Source organism: Coenobita brevimanus, chromosome 59 (genome assembly GCF_032717465.1).
Source record: "Coenobita brevimanus isolate Jiangsu-jjx chromosome 59, ASM3271746v2, whole genome shotgun sequence".
In the NCBI taxonomy this organism is placed as follows: Eukaryota; Metazoa; Arthropoda; class Malacostraca; order Decapoda; family Coenobitidae; genus Coenobita; species Coenobita brevimanus.
Window position 1 is genome coordinate 3,495,630 of NC_137012.1, and position 15,389 is coordinate 3,511,018.

Consider the following 15,389-nt stretch of genomic DNA (forward strand, 5'->3'; position numbering starts at 1 on the left):
GCGTTCATAGTAGAGCACTTCTGTTAAAATAGCAGGGCCATAAGTGTGTGTGTGTGTGTGTGTGTGTGTGTGTGTGTGTGTGTGTGTGTGTGTGTGTGAAATATTCTGAGTATCATTGGCCACATATCAACTTGGGACATCATTAATGATTAGCTGATGTGTGGCATCAGCTGCACTTGAACAAGCCTGACGTATTCACATCATTGTTGGTGGCAGTAACAGGAATGAACAGGGTTGTCGAATATTTAACAAAATGACCAAGTAATTAGGATGAATGAAAGCGAAAGTGTGGAGGTAAATCTTGACACGTATAGTGTCAGAAGTTCATATGTGGTCAAGTGTTCATATGACTGAGAGAGAGAGAGAGAGAGAGAGAGAGAGAGAGAGAGAGAGAGAGAGAGACCTAAGCCAGAATAGAAAATAAGATAAACAATAGGAACACTACGCTGTTGCAACCCTCCATCTGACAAAGCACATACCCCCACCCCCCTGCACACCTAACCAGGCGCATAACGGCCCTCAGTCCCCCTCCCACCCTTATAACACAGCTACGTTAAAACTGAAAAATATGAAGCTATGAGCAGATTTTGACGCGTGCTTTTTCATTTAGATAGCCATTTTTCATGCTTACACGATAGGTACAGTCATGAAACTTCATATATAATTACATATTCGTATAATCATTTATTATGTACAATGTCTGCGTCCTAGGAGTAATAGTTGCCCCCCAAAAAATGTATTTGTCCCTTCAGATTCTTTGCGCAAGTCACATTGAAATCTGAGATTTTTTAAATGTACTTTTTATAATTTTCAAAGGAAAACTACTTAAGATACAGCATTCTACCCATCAGAAAGCACCAGTTCCATTATAAGACACATAATTTCTTAGTTCTGGCCCGGAAACGAAATCTCTACGCCACGTATTGTTGTTGATCCCAGTGATAACAGTGCCCTTCTCTGACTTAGTCAGGTGGAGGGTAAAAAGCATATGAGCAGCGTGAAAGTAAGGGAGAAGTATACTGTAGCACCAGTTGAACAGGGCGGTAGTCCCAAGGTGGATGGAAAGCTGATGACAGAGAGCTGGATATCCTGTTTCATCAGCCCTCGGGACTAGTATCTGACCATCACCCTTTGCTGAAATTTTTCATTATTTCGGTGACCTACAGAGCAGGCAAGCATTCTCTTCAAGTTCCTCTAATTGCCAACACCAAACTACATGCACATTACACACCACACTTAATATTTGAATGTAAAAGAAAACAAAATGGCATTTCAACACCAGGCTTCGGAATCCCAGGGTGGAGGGAGGGGAGGGACATAAACGTCTCCACCATCTGCCTCTCTCCTTGTGACGACCAAACAAGATGCTTGGAACCACTGTCTGACTCATTTTTCCTTCATTTCTGCAATATTTGGTGTCTTTCCTCTAAAGTTCTCACTGTTGAACTCCACCTCTCCTCGTCTAATCTTCACCTTCTCTCCCTCACAGACTCAACTCTCTGAGGTGACTGATACCAAAATGTTCTCTAATATCCTCCTACTTTCTCCATACTCACTTGAAAGTCAAAGGTGACTGTTGTGTATATGTACCCAGTAAAATATGTTGTGTTCCTGAACTTGAATCTTCTGAATTTTCTACTTTCTGGCTTCGGCTATACTGTCATTTTTTGACTAAATATATCTGTGCTGTTTACCTCTCCCCTAATTCTACTGACAATGAAAAATTCTTTGATTATCTTAATTATAAGATAGATCTCATCCTATCAATTTTTCCTTTGTCTAAAATCTCTGCTCTAGGATAATTTCAATGGTCACCATCACCTTTGACTCTCCTCCCCTTTCACTGATCCACCTCATGAACAAGCGTACATCTTTTCTATCCTTAATGACCTAGAACAGCTTGTACACCACCCTGTCTGTATCTTTGACCACCTAGGAGTTACATCCAACATAACTGACCTTTTCTTTACAACTAATCCTTACACTGTCAATCATTTCTCTTTATTAGGCCCTTCCGATCACAGCCCAATCACATTAACCCGTCATATCGCTCCAGTAAGGCCTCTGGACCTTCCTGTGACACTTTGGAGCTGCTGGCTGGGAGGCCTTCAAGCTGTAATTCTTTGGTTTTCCTTAAAATTATTATTGCTTCCGTGGCCTAGAGCCATCTGATTGTGCCTCGAGCTTTGCAGAAGTTTTTCTCTCGTACATACAAACATACATCCCGTTCTGTTATCCAGTGACTAAAGCAAAAAAGAAAAAAGAGTTTGATCACGCTTGTTTTAATGCTGTCCACAACAAGGTTACGGCCTACAAAACGTACCAAAGCCAACCCACCTTCGCTTTGCTAAAAATAACTTCATTCATACCAAATGCACTGAACTCTGTAGCTATTTCTTCTACTGAAAAAGCACAAGTCTGCTCTCACTTTCTCCTCCAGTTTCATCTTATACAATTCTGGTGCTGTTCCTCCATGACTTTCCCCCTCTGTTTTCCTCATGGCTGATATTATTATTATTATTATTATTATTAGTTTTCACTTGATGTAATATCTGTTATCACTGGTCTCAATACTTAAAGGCATATGGGCCTGATGGGTCCCTCCTGTTGTTCTCAAGAACTGTGCTTCTGTGCCTACTCCCTGCCAATGTAAACTCTTGTGCTTATGTCTGTCAACTCATATTTATCCTTCTTCCTGTAAGTTTGCTCTAATTCGGCCGGTCCCAAAGAAGGGTGACCATTCCCAACCCTCTATCTATCTCCCGGTTGCTTTAATATCCAGTATTTCAAAACTGTTCGAATCTATTCTTAACCAAAAAAATGAAGCACGTTTCGTATCACAAACTTTATTCTGATCATCATTATGGGTTCTGTCAGGGATGCTCCACCCCGACCATCTCATTTATCTGTCAGACTCCTGCTCATCCTCCTTTTGGGACTTTTTCAAAACTTTGCCATTGCACTTGACATCTCAAAGGTTTTCGATCGAGTCGGGCAAAAATAATTAATTTCCAGACTATCTTGTTATAGTTTTCATTCGCCTATCTGTGCCTTCATCTATCATTTCCTTTCTGGTCGTTCTGCAGTATAGCTGCTGTTGTACATTGTCACCGTTCCTCTCCTCATTCTTTCAGTAGTGGTTTTCCTCAGTGCTCTTCCATATCACCCACTCACTTCCTTATATTCATCAATGACCATCCAAGCTATACATCCAACTCTATCCACTCTTACGCTAATGACTCCACGCTTCATCTTTCCATTCACTTTTCACAGCATCCATCTCAGCAATTACTTCAGCAAACAAGGGGTGAGACAATGGTACAACTAATGTTTGACTAGGCTCATATATCTGATTGCTCTGAAAGTAGTCTTTTTGTTTTCAGTGCATCAGAAACTAATTTCTTATATCTTTCAAGCCTTCAAAATCTTCCACAAGAATATCTTCTAATTTTAAGCAATATTCATCTCGAACCTGCATCAAGTTTACATATACTTGGGGTTTCATTGTTTCTGGATTTAACTTAGAAAGATCACACTGGTTAACAAAATTTTTGTTGCATTGATATCAGCCCTTGGTATTAACTATTTTGAGTGTACTGATTTCAAATATGAAGTTGTTTTTTTCCTGAAAGCCCTTATTTTTTTTGCAATCGAGGTATTTCAAAATCTCAAAATTTCGTCTTCGTCTCATTGACCTCGTCGTCTCTCTGGAGAAATATGTGATTAAACGTTCATTAAATTAGCTGGTTAATAAAAAAGAAAATGTTATATAGTCTAAATTTATTCAACAACACAATTTGAAACATGTTCCATCAAAAACAAAGGTTAAAATTTATATAAAACTCATTGTTAGGTAAGAAATTGGTTACTATGAGGAGACAAAGCTCAATTACATTTTAGTCAGGCAGGAATTTGCGCTTGAAGCTCTTGCTCTTGTGGACTGTCTCAGGGCAATTTCGTTTAATGCTCCAGCAGTAGTCTGCTATCATATGTTTGTCCCATCTCCCTTGGTAGCGCTCTTCCATGGTCTTGAGGTCCTGATGAAACCACTCGCCTTGCTCGTCACTTACTGCCCCTAGGTTCTCAGGGAATCTATCAAGATGACTGTATAGGAAATGGAGTTTGACACTCATGTTGCATCCAAGGTCATGAAAAGCTGACAACAAGGTTGCTACAAGGGTTTCATAGTTGTCAGCCTTTTTATTACCGAGAAAGTTTTCCATTACCGCCACGAATGAAAGCCACGCACCCCTTTCCTTGTCGTTCATCTTTCTGACAAAGTCTTGATCACGTACAAGTGCACGAATCTGTGGTCCATCAAACACACCTGCCTTGATCTTCTCGAATGACAAAGCAGGGAGAGCAGAGACTATGTGTTGGAAGCATTCACCATCAGTATTTAATGCTCTGACAAACTGTTTCATCAGGCCCAGCTTGATATTGAGAGGAGGAAATATGATCTTTTCTCGACTGACGATTGGATCATTGACAATATTTGGCATACCAGCTTCCAGAGTCTCACGTAAGGGCCACTCCTTCTGGTTCCAGGGCTTGTCTCTAGCTCGGCTGTCCCACATGCAAAGAAAGCAGGGATACTTTGTAAATCCTCTTTGTTGACCAATGAGGAAGTTCACCATTTTGAGGTCCACGCAAATTGTCCACTTGTGCTCGTGGTATTTTAGTAGGTCTATCACAGTTTTAATGTCATTATGCTCCTCTCGTAAACACACAGAATGACCTACTGGAACAGCTGCATAAACATTGCCATTACGTAGTAGAACACACTTCAGGCTGCGCTTAGAACTATCTAGAAATAATCGCCAATCATTTGGACTATACAATGGAATCCCTAATTCCTGGAGAAGACCCGAGATATTATGACAATAAACAAACTTATTCTCCTCTTTAAAAAATGACACAAAAACCTGTTCTCGCTTTCGGAAGTATGCAACTTTTGTGCTCTGGTTCAGTAGAGCCTTTTCTTGCAACCTAGAAGCTAACACTTCTGCTGCATTTTTGGAGAGACCCAAATCACGCACAAGGTCATTCAGCTCTGGCTGGCTAAACTGCTGAGAAGTTGATGACCGTGGTGTAGCATAAGAAGGATCGTCGGAATCTGCAAGTATTTCTTGAGTTTCATCATCAGTCTCTTGCTCTTCGTCGCTACCCTCTTCTTCAGATGGAGACAACCCATTAAAAACTGGAATTGGTAGCTCATCAGAGTGCAGAGTAGGTCGAATTGCTGAGGGGATACTAGGATACGAGATTTTATGTCTGTTTTTCTTGCCAACACCCTTTGTATTGATCAGACAAAAATAGCAGTCAGTTGTGTGGTCCTTCCGTTCTCGCCAGGTCCTGGGAATTCCGAAAGGTAAGCCCTTACGTTTCCCTTATGTCCGGTCACGCAGCATTTCTTCGCAGTTATGACACACAGTATGTGGGGCCCATTTCTTGTCTTGGTCGCCAAGAGTAAGTCCGAAGTACGCTTTATAGGCGCGCCTCACAAACGATGTTATATTGCGCCTCTGACGAATAAGCGTGAAGTATCCACAAATATAGCAGAAAGCATCAGGTTTGTTCACACACTGATGTCTCTTTGTAGCCATGATCAAATCTGAATGAAAAACAGGCAAAATTATATATCCCTGTTGATACCATAAACGCGTAAGTATATAATTAATTTGGCCGCAAACGGCTAGAATGTAAAACGTCAAATTGCATGAAAAATAGAGCATGCAGAACAAAACCGTTTTCAGATTTGAAATCATATTAAAAAGAGTAAGAAACAGTAAACAAATCTCATGCAACTGAGATTTTTAAAAATTTTGTTGTCCTGTGTCATAGTACCTCCATTGTAAAATCTGCCTCCAAGAGATTAGGTGTTCTAAGCCAACTCCGTGCCTGTTTTACCACCCCACAGTTGTTGACTTTATACGCATTTTTTATTCACCCCTGTGTGGAATACAAGTCTCATGTGTGGGAAGGCTCCACACATACAGCGCTTCACAGGAAGGTGGAGTCAAAGGCTTTTCATCTCATTAACTTTCCTTTTCTTACTGGTCCCCTTCAACCTCCGTCTCTTCCCTGCACTGCTTCATCTTTATCTCCTTTCTATCGCTACTTCAATGGTCACTGCATCTCTGAACTTTCTGCTTCCATTCCTCCATTACCACTACGGTTGGTGCCTTATCACCCGTTTGTCAGTAGACTCTCATCCCTTTCCTGTCCAGCTGTCTAATACAAGTGTTTATCTGTACACACAGTTCTTTATGTACCCAACAGGTCATCTCAGGAATTGTCTTCCATTGTCTGTATTTTCTACTGTCGATGAACTTAAGTCTTTCAAATGTAGTTTGTGCAGGCATCTCGAAACAAATAGATCTACAATTAGGCTCTCTTATCTACCTCTTGTTTTTTTCTTGAACAGAAAGACACACACACACACACACACACACACACACACACACACACACACATATATATATATATATATATATATATATATATATATATATATATATATATATATATATATACATATAATGAAATGGGAAGGTATGATGCTAAAGATACAATTTTAATAATAATATCCTGGTAATTATTGTGTACCTTGCTGTGATTCGTTAGTATTTTATAGTTAAAATTTTTAGTTTTTAAATGTCATCACAAAATGAACTATAATTTTCATTTGTTACCCTGGCCGAATTCGAAACCCATACTGAGGGTCTCACTTACCCCAGCGTGTTTACATCATGGACTGAAATAGGGATGTACACACACACACACACACACGCGCGCACACGGTGGCAAAAAACATAATCGCTCTTCGTTGCTAAAAGGGGTCGATAAAATGCAAATAATCTAAAGAGAGTGTAAATAGTAGAAATGATGACCTTTGGCTGGAGAGTTAAGCAGTTTGGGTCGAAGAGAGTAACATCAATCGTATGTAACCTTCAGGTACCAGTGAAAGTAATATATTAAGTGTCCCTGGCCTTCCCCAATGGAGAGAGAGAGAGAGAGAGAGAGAGAGAGAGAGAGAGAAGAAAGGCAGAGAGATGAATTGGAATTATCGATGAATTAGCAGAGTTATATATTATACAGATTCTCCGTATACATTTCAGTCCAACAATTATGCAACTTGTACACAATATCATGGAAAATCTCTTGAGCTTAGAAGATGGGATCACTGAATTTCAGAAGTCATCGCTCACTCTCGCTGTGTCGATATATTGTTTGTGTGCAACTGTACAGATAAAGGAAATAAAAGAGAAGCATTACATTTAATACTGAGTGAACAAGGGCAAAGGGGGAAACACTCTATCCAGGAGTCTTACCGGCATAAGAATCATACTCGGGTTATTGCAGTTGCGAGGTGTACATGCTAACCAATGGACCAGCGAGGACTGTAATAATGAGTAAAGGTGAGATGGGCAGCAGAGGGTTAAGCAAGAGGTCAGGGTGATGAGTGGATGTAAGAAAACGATGATTTTAGGGCCCGTTTTCTAGTTGGTTGAGGGCACTCCCTAAATCAGTTTCCAAAGCGATTTATTTTGCTTGTACTGTTCTATACTGTGTTATTAAAATCCTTCCAACATCGCCATTCTCTGCATAAATAACGAACAAAAGGATATTAAGCAGCCGTATCCAAAAATAAGTTGCTAAGGTAGAGATGTTTAGGGGATTCCTTAAATAATGAGAATACGAGCCAGGAAGACAGGCTTCAGTTAGCCCCTTCATTCATATTATATCTTTTATCTATCAGGCCAACACTATACCCTTGTTACTCTATCTTGTCCCAAACTGCTATCCCTCCATCTGGACTGCGGAGTTATAGAAACAGATTGACACTAAAAAATGGTGTTCAGTAGTTAAGAAAGTGCTATTGAAAGTGTTTTGGAGAGGATGTAGAGTCACAGCATTGTATTTTTCTGGCACTGAGCTGCTTGAAATAAGTTGCAAAAGAAAAAAATAATATCTGGCCCAAGTTAGATTGAAAGGAGTATGGGCGATTATATGCTGCTGAAGGAAAATACCTTTCAGTGAAGGTATTAACTCAGGTAGCCTATTTTTAACTTCTCATTTGCGAAAGAATTCCATTATCGCTCCCATCCTTTTCTTCCCTTCTCCATTCCTCCTTCATTCCCAACCCTCTTTCACTTCTCTGTCTTTCCCTCTCATCCCTCCATCTCTTCTTGTCCCATTCCACCTTCCCTCCCCTCCATCTCCTCTCCTTCCACCTCTCCTTCCTCCCCTCCATTTCTTCTTCCCTCCTTCCACCTCTCCTTCCTCCCCTCCATTTCTTCTTCTCTCCTTCCACCCCTCCATCTTTCCTCTTCTTCCGTCAAGGGTTATAGAATAAATTTGAATACTTACGTCATCAATCGGAAGGGATTAATAACTAGAGAAAAAAACTGAGAAAACTCTCAAGGAAAGGAATAATTTGCTGTTTAGAGAGAGAGAGAGAGGGAGAGAGAGAGAGAGAGAGAGAGAGAGTGGAAAATAGCAAGTGTCAAAAAAAGTGAGGGAAGAAAAAGAAATAGCCGGGGAAAAGTCTTTGGTGCTAAAAGAATAAACTCCCCCCTCCCCCCCAAAAAAAAATGGTGGAAAATGTTAACTGTTTTGAGAAAAAGGAAGGGAAAAAGACACTATAGAAAAAAGAGAATGCTAAAAATCGGGGAAAATAAAAATTGCTTGCAATAAAGACATGAGAAAAGTCACTAACAGAGAAGAATAAATGCCAAACAAACTGGTGAAAGTAAGAACTTTTTGTGAAACGAAAAGCATAATACCAAAGGTCCGCTGACCGAAGAACACGGCTTAAAAGAAAAACAAAAGAAAAACACTAGGAGGGGAGTCGGAACGGAAAGGTCAGCAGACAGAGAAGGGCGGGATAACAGATGAATATTATTTCTGTTTGTACTGTCAGCTGATTTTATGCAGCCGAGAGTGAGTCATAGGAGCCTGAGAGTGTTAATACTGGAACGACAGAATCTCATGGCAGGGGCAACTCAATTATTCTATTCCCGCTAATATCAAGCTTTATCTGGTTAAGGCACGTCGTGGAATCCTGAATATAGTAGGGAAAAAATAATAAAACAACTCGGTGTTCTGTTCCACCTAACGCCAGTCAGTTTTAATCAGAGTGAGTCATTGGAGCCTGGTTGACAAGTGAAATGTATTTCTGAAAAACATGAATTGTGAAAGGAAGCCGGACTTGTGAAAGAGGAAGTAGATGGAGGGAATGTTGGATATACAATAAGTGAACGGAAAAAAAGGTGAGTGAACGGCGGAGGAGAGATAGTAATAGAGAGATAGACAGTGAAGGATAGTAAGATATGGTGAAAGTGAAGTATGGAAAGGTTTATGTCTGTTGAATGCAAGACAGTTTTAATGGTAGGAAGTCAAATTTTACCAAATCCTTCCCTTAGAACGCGACTCACAGCAGATACGGTTTATGAAGGTTCCAAATTACACCGCCAAGTGAACGGGGAAAAGCGGAGAAACCAGAAAATCACCAGTTTTCGATAACCGATGAAAACATTTGCGATAAAGACAGTAAACTCAAAACTCATTCCCCACAACAACAGCAAACACCTCAGACGCCAGCCATGTACAGCGCCTTCCACCATCCCTTCCACAAGCTCCCGTGGCTTCTGGAGGAGGAACACGACTTTCGGGGGGACCTGAGATAACATGGATGGGAGAGTGTGCATGCCAGTGGACCCACAGCACTCCGTTCCACCACTCGGCTGGAAACCAAGGACGAGGAACAGCTCCCACCGACAGATGCAACAAGTGAACGCCGAGGGGAGTCTCGAAGTCGTGGTGCCCCTGATCGACCTTGAAAGGGTTGCTTTGCTTCCGGGTTACATAGGCCATCAGTACCTGCCGATGTAGATGCCGAGCGACGAAGAAGAAGAGAATCAAAACAACTACCCGAAAACCAAAGGAACCAGTGCCGAACCCAAGAACAAGTTCCAGATCCCGTAAATCCTTGAAACACAAAGCCCGAACGAATCAGACGACGAAACGAAGGAAAATAATAACCAACTGAAGCCCAAGGTTTAGGCCAAGCAACACAACACAGCTCCTTGACTTCCGTGAGCTCCTTCGACGCTCCTCCACCCTCTCGAGGATTAAAGAGTTCCTGCAGAGGGCGAGGTCTGAGTTGTCCGAGGAGGAGGATGGGAAGATGACTCGAGAGAGGATTCGACAACTGCTTCGGAACCCTCACACGGACGATATGCAAAGGTGAGGATTTGTTGGGCTTTCTGCTGAATGATTTGATGTATTTTTGATGTACTGGTGTTTTTCAGAGATATGTATTGTCAGGTAATGCTTTCCCCCTCCCCCCCTCTCTATCTATCTATCTATATCTATCTATCTCTCAATCCATCTCTCTATCAAGAAGAAACTGCTTTTCTTTCACTAGACCAATCCAATTTTCTCGGTAAATACCTCGACAAGTACTCGTCCATCGTTTCTTTAATTCTCTCTCTCTCTCTCTCTCTCTCTCTCTCTCTCAAGGTATGACCAGTTCGTATTTTCTTTGATGTTTGCATCTATTTTCTCTTCTACAGGTAGGACCAATTCGCCTCTTTCATTCTCCTCTCCTCTACAAGGTAAGACTGTGTGTGTGTGTGTGTGTGTGTGTGTGTGTGTGTGTGTGTGTGTGTGTGTGTGTGTTTTATTCAAGCGCATGTTTATGTATTCTTTTCGTGTTTTCTGTCGCTTACTAAGATACATCACTTTATGTTAAGTATTGTTCAGTAGCAAGAACAGAAATAACATTCGTCAATGACGTCAACGATATTTATGCAATGGGAGAGAAAAACAAGAAAAATAGACTTTCTCAGTGTGATAAACGCCTTACAAAGTTCACTGTCACACAGTAATAAAAAAAAATAAAAAAAATAAAAAGGTCAATTAAGATAAACAAATGTGAAGCCTCCAGAAGCACTGTGTTTAAAGCCTTCATCCCGGTATTAAATTTCTAAACTTTGTTATTGTTACCTCAAGACGACTTTCCTCATCTTAGAGTAGATCTTTACTATAGTTCTTTTACCTTAACTTGACGCAGAATTTCGTCGTTTTGTAGTTTATTCCACAGAGCTCAGTGGCAAAAAAAGAAATTACTATCCCTTTATCACCCTCATTGTCGTTGGTTTTGGAAGCTCCCTGACGCCTCTTCCTCAGCGGTTTATTTTGTTTCTTACACTAACCATCCTCCTCTGTGTTGCTTAAATCATTCTAATATCGCAACACTCTGCAGAGGCAAGATGCAGAATTACCTCAACTAGCAGGATCCAAAAACAGAATGCTAAGGAAGAGGTGTTTGGGAGTCTTCTTAACCCACGAGAATACGAGCGTACATCCTTTCTGTAGCACTTCTTCGTGATTACCATCTTATTCAAATGTTAGTCTGTTACTACACTTCAGCATTCAAGGCAAAGATATGGTAGTTTTTGATCAAGTTAGAGTAAAAACAGTATAGTATTGGGATTGATATTCAGGCTCCAATGACTCACTCTAATACAATCTTGGGTAAGGTGACACAGAGCACCAGTGTTGTCGGACATGTTGGGGTTGAGAGAGCTTATTAATACTGAGATTCTTATTTCTCTCTCTCTCTCTCTCTCTCTCTCTCTACCAGGCATGAATAACAGGTGTGTAACTTTCATTCACGAACAAACATTTCACCATCGCAGAGCCACGCAGCTGAGTCCGGGGAGAGAGGGAGAGAGAGAGAGAGAGAGAGAGAGAGAGAGAGAGAGAGAGATTCATCTGCTTCCACTTTCTCCTTGCTTTCGTTTACTTACTTGGGAGAAGCAGCCTAGGTATATAGATAGATAGTAATTTACGTTAATCTTTAAGTCTTTAAAAGTTGGTGAGCCTTGAAATGCAGAGAAAATGTGAAGCGAAATGCATTCCAGCAATGTTTGCTGGGATATATATACTATAGGCCCTATATATATATATATATATATATATATATATATATATATATATATATATATATATATATATATATATTGCCAGACGCCTCAATCCCGTACGGGGTGGCCACAAACATATCGTCTCCACGTTGCCCTGTCCCCCGCCATTTCACTGCCCAGCTCCCAACTCACACACCCCCTCTCTCATATACCTCTCCACCCCATCCCTCCCTAGAAAAACGCCAATACACCCGTTTTTAATGAAATATCTAAATGAGAATTCATACTTACATAGTTCAGCCTGTGTCACTCAAATACTGCATATAACAAACTGCCCAACATTAACATCAGGGAGATATTACGCTGGAAACAAAATGCTGTTGTTTCATCAGCACGGCGCTGTGTGGGCATCAGTTGGTCAACTGCATTGATCCAGTGATCAGGCCATGCTTGATGACTGACTGTATATTTGTAATTCACCCGATTAACAATTAAAAAAGAAAAGAAAACTTTCCTGGCTTAGGGGGGGCATCTTAACTAAAAAAAAAAAGTAATAATAACAAGTCATACACTTTTGTTTAGTAAAAAAAAAAAAAAAAGAGATTTCTTGAGAGAATGCAACCATCACTGAAAATATTGCACCTTTATTTTGCATGTTTGAAACACCGGGCTCAGTTAAGTTTAAACGCTGAAGGAGATTGTTTACAAAATTTGCTTAAACAATGGATAAGTAGTACTGAAATGAAGAAACCATAGATCAAATTTTACGCAAATACATTCAGTAATGACTGAAGTATTATAAATATTCTGGGGCTCCGTTGTAGTGACTCGTCCTATATACACATTCCTCTCTCTCTCTTTCTTTCTCTCATATATATATATATATATATATATATATATATATATATATATATATATATATATATATATATATATTCAAATACCGTATATATAGAGATAGATAGATAGATAGATATAGATTTATAATTTATTCTTCATTTTTTGGTGACCGCAATTGTAGGATTCTAATCTTTAGTGCTGAGGATGAGCACTTCGAAAGCTGCCTCTGATGATTAATATATATTCGTAGTTTTGGGCGGGGGGAATATATTTTTGTGTACAACTCTTACATACCTTAAAATTTTGTATTTTATTCGATAATGTTCCATGTCTTTTATTTCACGGAAAATTCTGTGGGGCATTTCTGTGGAGTTTCATGTTGCTGCAGAGAGATATAAATAGACATATAGACAGACAGATTGTTAGAGAGAGAGAGAGAGAGAGAGAGAGAGAGTGGGGGCGGGGGGAAGAGGGAGAGGGAATTACAAATAGGAATATTGATAGAAATATAAAAGTTATTTTCCAGTCAATTAAATAATTAATTAATAATTTTGCCAAGCTCTGCCTCCAAATCCCCCGGTGTGAAACTGGACAACCTGCCTCCATCGCCAGACCTAACCAGGGCAGCCCGATGGTAAATGAGGTGCTGATGGCATTAGCATACACGGGGGTCAGGTTCCCCCGTGTACCATACTGCATGCAAAGTTTTACCCCAAGTTTGCTGTATTACTGTATAGGGTAACGCGTTCTCTCTCTCTCTCTCTCTCTCTCTCTCTCTCTCTCTCTCTCTCTCTCTCTCTCTCTCAGGAAAATAAAACACTGGCGTTGATATTAAACTCGGATAAAACAGGGAAAGAAAGTGGTCGATTGAGAAGTTAACCCTTCCTCACTTTTCCTTGTTAACATTTTTGTTCTTTTCATTTCTTTTCCACATGGTCTGATTTTCCCAGGACGCTTTTTCCCGTCATGTGCACCATTCTTTTGGCACCTCTTCTTATCCAGGAAAATGTACGTTGTGACCTTTTTTTTTTTAGTGTCATGATTAGTTAGTTTGTTAATTATGTTAATCAGTTAGGCTTGGTTACGTTAGAATTGTTTTGTTTTCTCAGCATCGCGTTAGGTTAGTTTGTTAGTTAGGTTAATCTGTTACGTTAGGTTAGGTTAGGTTAGGATAGGTTAGGTGTGTTTTTTAATATCAGATTAGGTTAGTCTGTTAGATTAAAATGTTAAGATAATTTAGGTTGGGATGGGTCAAGTTAGCTTAGCGTAAAAAAAAAAAGAAAATGGAAAGGGAAGAATGATCCTGTGAAAATGAAACGTAGGACTTTGTAAAAAAAAAAGAAAACTATACAGAGCGGAAGTCGGCCACCAGAACCAACACATCCCTCTGCCCCAAACACTGATCTGTATTTGAGCTGTTCCCTGTGCTAGAACGATTGACCTTCACGTGGTGGCACTGATAATCCCGGACATCTCTTCGGACTGGTTATATAAATGTCTCTTACCTTCTGTCCAGTCTCACTGCATGAATGGGACAGCGTCAGCCTGCAGTCCACTGGGTTTACAGTCAGATGGACTTGGGGCTACAGCAACTACAACTCCTACTACTACCTAATAAACACTACTACTACCTAATAAACAATAAATAAGTAAGCAAGTAAATAAATTCATAAAGAACTAATAAAAATGTTCTTGCTTTTGTGCCTGATGAGCTTCAGAATGTTCACTCTGTTCTTTTAAATTGGCCTAAAATTTCCATCTCTCCATTTTAAATGCTGAGTTGCAGCAGTAAAGTTACACCGGTCATTCTACTCACAAAGAAGTGCTATGAAAGGGATACAGAGCAGTAGCATTGTCCTTTTCTGTTGATGAAATGTGTGAAATAATCTGCTAAAGGTCGAAAATCTTGGCCAAGTTAAAGTGAACTAACTTTAACTTCACGCTCATTTGTTAGCATTCTTGTTACTGGCTTCTTGGTTCATGTATCATGTTGTATGACACAGTATACATACAGATTTTTTTTAATTAACCCTGCCTTTGAAGAGAGAGGTGGTTAAAGACCCACCCGTGTTTGTCTGTGTGCAAAATATCTCAAAAAGTTGTTATAGGATTTCAGAAAAATTTGGCGGATAAGAGAGCAGCGGGTCAAGGAAAGATTGATTAGGTCTGAAGTGGATCCTGATCCAGTTGTAGGAATAAAACACATTTTTTTTTTTTTTTTTTTTTAATCGGCGTAAGTGTGCCTTCCCCCATGATAGTGTGTAACAGAGCAGTCTAAGACCATAGAATCAACTGACTGGCTATGGTAGATCGTAAAAGTATTTAGCTAGTAGGGAAGAGAAATGGCAGCAGTAAATCTTTAATAAAATTGGTGTTGGCAGAGGTATGCGCTTCTTGAAAGCTTTCTGATTTATCAACCGCGTTTTGCAAGGCGAGGTGATAGTTTTTGTCGGCGTGTGCTTCTGTGTATGTCCATATCTGTTCCCAAAATATCTATAACAAATGTGAAAGAACTGTCACCAAAATTTCAGGACATGGCAACCATGTGGATGTGCAGAGGCTTATTATTTTTGTGAGAATTTGATCAAGGACAACCGAATGCCAGCCACCTTA

The 15,389-nt window shown here is 40.0% G+C and overlaps 1 pseudogene; it reads left to right on the plus strand.

Moving 5' to 3' along the window:
• The first annotated feature begins 9,608 nt into the window (after positions 1-9,608).
• On the plus strand, positions 9,609-10,255 carry LOC145402848 (uncharacterized; annotated as a pseudogene).
• The last annotated feature ends 5,134 nt before the right edge of the window (positions 10,256-15,389 follow it).